Source organism: Mesoplodon bidens (genome assembly GCF_964165515.1).
Source record: "Mesoplodon bidens genome assembly, contig: HAP1_SCAFFOLD_461, whole genome shotgun sequence".
Taxonomy (NCBI): domain Eukaryota; kingdom Metazoa; phylum Chordata; class Mammalia; order Artiodactyla; family Ziphiidae; genus Mesoplodon; species Mesoplodon bidens.
In genome coordinates, this window is record NW_027671326.1 from 109,528 (window position 1) to 117,520 (window position 7,993).

Consider the following 7,993-nt stretch of genomic DNA (forward strand, 5'->3'; position numbering starts at 1 on the left):
GGCAACAGCTGTGTTGAGGGAAGAGCATGCAAACAACTTCACAAAACAAGTTAGGGTCCTGTGCCTGAGCTAACCTTAGGTACTTCAAAATTACTCGGTGTCTTAGCCACTTTGAGCAGATGAAAGTAATATTAGAGTTAGAAGTAACTTGTCCCAATTCCCTTATTCTGGAATACTGAAACAAAAAGCTACAGCAGAGGAAGCCTCATAAACACACAGCACCTGCCTGGGTTTACCCCAGCCTTGGAAGAACTGGGAAGGATAAGAACAAGGCAGGCCTGAGGAAAGGTCAGAGGTTAGGCAGGACTGGGGTGTGGGGAGCAGGAGCAGGGCTGTCTGGACGGAGCAGTGGGTTGTAAGAAGAGCAGTGACCCTGGGTCCTGCTGCCCTGAGTCTCTGTCCTGGGCCTGGTCAACCCCAGGAGACCAGGTCAGCAGGGCTGTGAAAGCAAGTGTGTGAAGAAGCCCAGCAGCCCCTTCACACAGCCCTCTAGAATTTCTGCTGCCCATGGAGGGTGTCTAGGGCAGCTGGACGTGGACCCCTCTGAAATGGAAGCATGTCAGCATATCACCCTTGGGGAAGTGCAGAGGCTGAGATGAGCTCAAGGAGACTGAGCACATGCAATGATCCCAGAGCACGTGTTCTGTGACTCATCCATCTCTGGGTCTGTCCTTAATAAGAGGAACAAACAGTGAGCACAAAACATGAGGTGAAGCCACAAGCCCTGAAAGTGCAGAGGGAGACAGTTCACTTCTCATCCACCACCTCACCCTTTCTAGAAGAACTTGGTCTCAAGTTTCAAGGGCCCATGAGAGTTTTGATGCACAGGTTCTGTCCATCATAGGTCAATATGCAAAAGAAAACAAACTCTCCTGTGCACAATATCCTAGATGTGCTAACCAGAAAACAAACTTCCATATTAGGCAGTGACAAGCACAAGAAAGAGCAGCTCATGTGCAAAAGATCAGTGTTGATGAGCAAATCAAGAAAAGGTGATTATAGAGCACAGTCACGTCTAAGGACACAATTTCTCTCTATTGTATCATTAAAATGTGAAAAAAACAAGTCAGAACTCTACACATATTTCATTCTTCTTTCTGATTTCATATCCACCTTCCTCAGTCTCCAAAGCAGGAGATATAACCCTAAAGTTCCAGGAACCCTCTGCCATTAGATCCTACCTAAGTGTTGTTCCTACCTGTATCCTTTTCTTTATCACGGCCACAAATGCTATTCAAAGTCAATTCTGTAGAAACACGAACATGAATTTACAAGTCTTATGGATACATTTAAAATGTGACTAATGTGACTGAGTAATGGGATATTTTATTTTCTTTTATTTTAATACACTTAGTTAATCATTGATTGAATTAAATAAATTATAACAGGCACATCTAGCTAGTGGCTACCACAGTGTAATAAACAACCCTCTCTCTCTCTCTCTCCATATATATATATATATATATATATGTGTATATATATATATAAAGTATATGGAGGATGTTACCACCGCTCGCCTGGTTATTCCCCTCTGTATGGTCTACCCATTCAAGATGGCTGTTTGCTGATGGTTTACCAAAGGAAAAACCTCTGCCCCGTGAAGTACTTAGCCCAAGGGGTAAGAGGGATGCGTCCCTTTGCTGGTTTCCCTGGTAACCGATGAGCCCATCTGCTGTCAATGCCCCCTTTAACTGGTAGCCTGCCTATTCCGCCCAGAGAGAAGCATGCTGCTACTGCTGCTGCTGCGTTCTGCCTGCCATCGGCTATCTACAGTGGGATGTCTCTCCAGCACTACATTGCTTCTGACGTGAAAGATCTCCCATCTATTAAACCATGAATGTCTCTGTCCCTGACTTCGGGCTCTTTCCTTAGCCCTGAGGGTGATCAAGTACAGGGCTTGCAGGCATGAGAGGTGCGGCCCAACACCTTCTGCAGGGCAGTTTGCTGGCCAGATTTGATGATTCATTTGTAGGTGTTTCCTAGGCTCATGCACACTTGCCAGGCACTCATGAGACCTTGGGGACACTGAAACAGTAATGTCAACACCCAGATCCTAGAGGAATTCCCGACAGGTGTTCCACTTGAGGGGAGAGGTAATGAGCATGGCCCAGTGCACCTGTGCTAGACATAATCGGCGAGCAGGTGCAGAAGGGAGGGAGGGACATTCACTCACTTCATGAGGCCATCCTTCTCACCACTGGCTCTGAAAAATCCAGGGAAGGAAGGCACAAAATGCCCTTAGAAGGTAAATGGCCTGTACACTGAAAACTACAAACCACTGCTGAAAGAATTAAACAAGGAACAAATCATTGAAATGACATATCATATTCATAGACTGGAGACTTATTATTGTTGACATTTCTACACTACCCAAAGGTAAGTATAAATTCATTGTAATACCTATCAAAATCCCAATGTCATTATCAAAGAAATAGAAAAAAAAATCCTAAAATACATATGGAACCATAAGGACTCCAAACAGACATCACAATCCTGAGAACAAAGGACATAGATGGAGGCTTCTCACTTCCTGACTTCAAAACACATTACAAAGCCACAGGAATCAAAACTGTACGGTACTGACATAGAAACAGATACATAGGCCTAAAGACCAGAATAAATAACCCCCAAGAAAACTCATAGATACATGGCCAAATGAAATTCACCAAGCTTCTAAGACAACAAATAGGGAAAGTATAGCTTTTTCAACAGTCAATAGGATGAAAATATAACTTACAGAAAGATTACAAACATATATCAGAAAAGGAGCTAATATACAAAACATCAAAGAAAAACACTACAACTCAAATGCAAACTAAGTTAAAAAATTAAAAAGGGCAAATAACTGGGTTCAGAAATGTGCAAAGACTTAAATAAGACATTTCCTGAAAAAGACATACAAATGGCTAACAAATATAGGAAAAGGTTCTCAACCTCACTAATCATCAGGGCAATGCAAATCAACACCTCATACCTGTTAGGCTGTGTATTATAAAGAAAATAATTAACAGTTTAAGGCCAAGATGTGGGGAATTGGAAACTTTGTACACTGCTGGTGGGAATGTAAAATGGTGCCGCTATTATGAAAAAGAGTATGGGGGTTCCTTATAAAATTATAAACAGAAATATCATATGATTCAGCAATCACAGTTCTGGGTATATAGCCAAAGGAAATTAAATCAGTATCACAATGAGATGAACATAGGTTCATTGCAGCATTCTACACAATAGCCTAGATATGCAACCCACTTCACAAAAGAAGTAAGTGTCCTGTGCCTGAGCTAACCTTAGGTACTTCAAAACAACTCTGTAAGTCTCTTAGCCCCTTAGAGAGGATGAAAGCAATATTAGAGTTAAAAGTAACTTGTACCAATTCCCTTAGTCTGGAATGCTGAAACAAATGTTCTACAGCAGAGGAAGCCTCATAAACACACAACTCCTGCCAGGGTTTACCCCAGCCTTGGAAGAACTGGGAAGGATAAGACCAAGGCAGGCCTGAGGAAAGGTCAGAGGGTAGGCAGGACTGGGGAGTGGGGAGCAGGGGCAGGGCTGTCTGGACGGAGCAGTGGGTTGTAAGAAGAGCAGTGACCCTGGGTCCTGCTGCCCTGAGTCTCTGTCCTGGGCCTGGTCAATTCCAGGAGACCAGGTTAGCAGGGCTGTGAGAGCCAGTGTGTGAAGAAGCCCAGCAGCCCCTTCACACAGTCCTCTAGAATTCCTGCCGGCCATGAAGGGTCTTTAGGATCAGCTGGACGTGGACCCCTCTCAAATGGAAGCATGTCAGCACATAAGCCTTGGGAGGTGCTGAGGCTGAAATGAGGAGACTGAGCACATGTTGTGATCCCAAGGCATGTGTTCTGTGACTCATCCACCTCTGGGAGTGCAGTTTCCTTGAGGAATAAACAGTGAGGACAAACGTAAGGTGAAGCTACAAGTCCTGAAAGTGTAGAGGGAGAGAGTTCAACTCTCATCCACCACCTGACACAAAGTATAAGAACTTGTTCTCCAGTGTCAAGTGACTATGAGAGTTTTGTTCCCACTAGGACATGGCCATCATACGTGAATGTAAAAAGGAAACCAAAATCCTTGGTGCAAAATACCCTCCAGGTACCGAACAGAAACGAACCTTTCATTTTTGGCAGTGACAAAGCAATGAAAGAGTAGTCTTGTGAGAAAGAAAATTTCTGAATGGCAAAGCATGAAAAGAAGCACAGTACAGTCAAAGGACATGGACACAATAACTCTATTATATCATTAAAGTTTGGAAAGAACAAATCAGAATTCTACACGTATTTCCTTCTTCTTCCTGATTTCATATTCACCTTCCTTAGTTTCTAAAGAACCGGGTGGAACCCAAGTGTTCTAGGAATTGTCTCGCTTTAGATCCTACCTGAGAGTTGTTCCCTATGTGAATCGTCCTCAGCATCACTGCTATGTATGCTCTCCAAGATCCATTCTGTAAAAACACAACCATGAGCATAAAGTTATTATACAAGTTGACGCACCCATTTCTCCTACTCGACTTGCTGGCTCACACAGCATCACCCTGGTCTTCCCTCCAGGTTCTCAGACCTCCCCTGTGCTCTGTGCAGACAGAGTCCTTCAATAAGATCTTGATCACAGTTGAAAATTTCAAATGAGGGAGAGATGCTGAGAAAATCACCTTTCGACCCCTCACTTCTATAGACCCATTTATAGCTTTCACCGTCAACCTTACCAACCTGAAATTCCAGATGGTACAGACACACTTGAAACATGGCTAGTGTGACCAAGCACTTGTGTGGTTTTTGCATTTTTTAATAGAATGAGTTAATTATTGTTTGAACTAAATTAATTATAAATAGACACATTTGGTTCATGGCTACCACACTGGGAAGCTCAGCTGTAAGAAATCCAAAGATGAGAAAGAGGCAACCAGCCACCCCTCTCCTGGTTGTTCTTTACTGCAGAAAATTTGATGGCCTGATCTGATCATTTGTATGTAGGTATATCTTGGGCTCTTGGACCCACGCCACACATTGGGAGACTCCTTGTGGACACTGAAGTAGTACAGTCAACACTCAGATTCAAAAGGAATTCCCAGCAAGGGGCCCACTTGTAGACAGAGGTGAAGGGCATGGCCCAGTACACCTGTATTAGACATAATCAGAGAGTAGGTGCAGAGGGGAGGGAGGGATTTCACTCTCTCCGTGAGTCCATCCTTCACACCCCTGAATCTAGAAGACGTGAGGAAGGCAGTGGAAAAGGCCCCGTAGGAGGTGACAAATTTGTATACTAAAAACTACAGGATATTGCAGAAAGAAATTAAAGAAGAGACAAGTAAAGGGAATGACATACCATGTTCTTAGACTGGATTATTAAATACTGTTGGCATTTCTATACTACATAAAGTGATGTACACATATATCGCAACAACCCACAAAATTCCATGTCATTATTATAGAAGTGGACAGAATCCTAAAGTACATATGGAACCCCCACAAGTAGAGAAAACAATCTTGAGAGCAAAGAGCAATGATGGAGATTAACACTTCCTGAACTCAAAACACATAAAAATGCCACAGTAGTCAACACAGTCTGCTAGTGGCATCAAGACAGTGAGATAGACCAATGAAATATAATAGACAGACCCCAAATAAATGCACATATATATGGCCAACTGATCTTGGCCAAGGTTCTAAGATTACCAAGTGAAGAAAGGATAGTATGTTCAACAATCAACAGCATGAAAAGGCAACCTATAGGATGAGAGGAAATATGTGTAAAACTTGTATCTGAATAAGGGACCAATATCCAGAATATATAAGAAACTACTACAAGTCAATTTCAGAAAAAGAGCGGGCAAATAACTGAGTTTAAAAATGGGTAAAAAGCTTCATTAGACATTTCTCCATAAAGACATACAAGTGGTCAATCTACATATGAAAATTTGCTCAACATCGCTAAGCATCAGGGAAATGGAAATCAAGCCACAAGGAGATATCACTCACACCTGTTAGGATGTGTATTATAAAAAGACAATTAGGGATTCCCTGGTGGCACAGTGGTTTAGAGTCTGCCTGCCAATGCAGGGGACAAGTGTTCGTGCACTGGTCTGGGAGGATCCCACATGCCGCTGTGCGGTTGGGCCCATGAGCCATGAGCCTGTGCGTTTGGAGCCTGTGCTCTGCAACGGGAGAGCCCACAACAATGAGAGGCCCGTGTACTGAAAAAAAAAAAAAAAAAAAGAAAAGAAAAGAAAGAAAATTAATGGATGCTGGCAAAGATGTGAAGAATTGGAAGTCCTGTACCCTGTTTTGTACCCTGTCGTAATGTAAAATGGTGTAGCCATTATGGAAAACAGAATGGAGGTCCCCCCAAAATTATTAAGAGAACTATCATAAAATCCACAATCACACATTTAGGTTTATATATAAAGGAGATAAAACAAGAATGTCCAAGATATATCTACAATCTCATGTCCATGGCAGCATTATACACAATACACAACATAGGAAAACTGCCTGGTGTCCATGGGAAGATGAATTAATAAAGAAAATGTGGTGTAAACATACAGTGGAATGTCATTCAGTCGTTGAAAAAGAAGGAAATCCTGCCATTTGCAGCAACACGAAAGAACTTGGAGGACATTTGTAAGAGTGACATAAGCCAGTCACAGAAGGTCAAAAACTGAAAGAAAACTCCGAGAAGCAGAGAGTAGTAGGGTGGTTCCAAGAGCTGGCAAGAGGTTGACATGGGAAGTCTGTGTTCAATGTTTAGCATGTGTTATTTGCAAAATGCAAAAGTTCTAGACACATGCTGTACAACAAGGTGCATGTAGTCAACAGGACTGCCTGGACATTTCAAAACTTGTTAAGATGTTGGATTTCATCGTATGTGTACTTTTACAACAATAAAATACACATATGTAAAATAAATACAAAGTGGAAAAAGGGGAAAAAAGAAGAAAAATAAGGAAAGGGAGTCAACAGAGGGAAAGAAGAAAGCAGGAAGGGTCTCGAATGTACACAGGTATCAGGAGATAATGGGAGAGAAGCTCCTCTCCCCAGGCTTTAAAGAAGACATCTCTCCAGAGTTCACTCCAGCAAGAGAGGGATGTCCTTTCTCTTCCCCATTCAACCAGAAGTGCCAATAGCATCCTAAGTGTGGCCCAGGCTGTGCTCAGGTGTACACTTTTCCTTGATCTCTAAACCTAACACCCCTGACTCCCCATGGCTCAGGTGCCCTTCCTGTATCTCCTTCCACTTCACTAAAGCATTTCCCTCTTCAAGTCCAGCCCGAGGCGCCAAACCTGTCCTCACACGTGGGGTCCACTGGGCGGGTCTCTGAGTTCTTAAGAGCCTCCCTGTGAGTAGCAGGCACTGAATCACACACCAGGGTTCCCCTCAGCACCATCAGGAAACTACCACCTAGGGATTGAGGATTTCTAGAACAACTTTACTCATACACAGTCTCTTGGGTAAACAAGTGACATTTTACAATCAAGCATTTTCAGTGTTTTCTTTGGTGGGGAAAATATTGACACATATAAGGCAATCCTATTCTATTAAAGTATGTATTTCTCAAAGGACTCACTATCGAAAATAAATTTTTAACTATAACTTTCCATGTTTTAATTGACTTTACTCCCAGACTTGTTTGCTTGCAAAAGCCTTCAGAAAATACCAAGAACCTACTTCATCTGGCAGTTTGCACAGCAACATGAGTGGAGATGCTCTTGTCACATTGCTTGGTTTCTCTGTCCTACCTTGCAAAGCACAACCTCCTATCTGCCCTCCTGAGATGGGAGACAGTGCCCACCCTGAGCTCAATCCCTTGTGTAGATTTCTTGGTTCTGTCTTCACTGTATGCAGTGTGTCTTGCCCAGCACACAGAAACAGGGCCGGCACAAGTGATGGAAGACAGACTTTCCACAGGAGAAGGACATTTCGTTTCCTTAGCACAGAATCCGATAGTGAATATTAGCCTCAAAGGAGAAAGGTGGAGTGAATTTCCT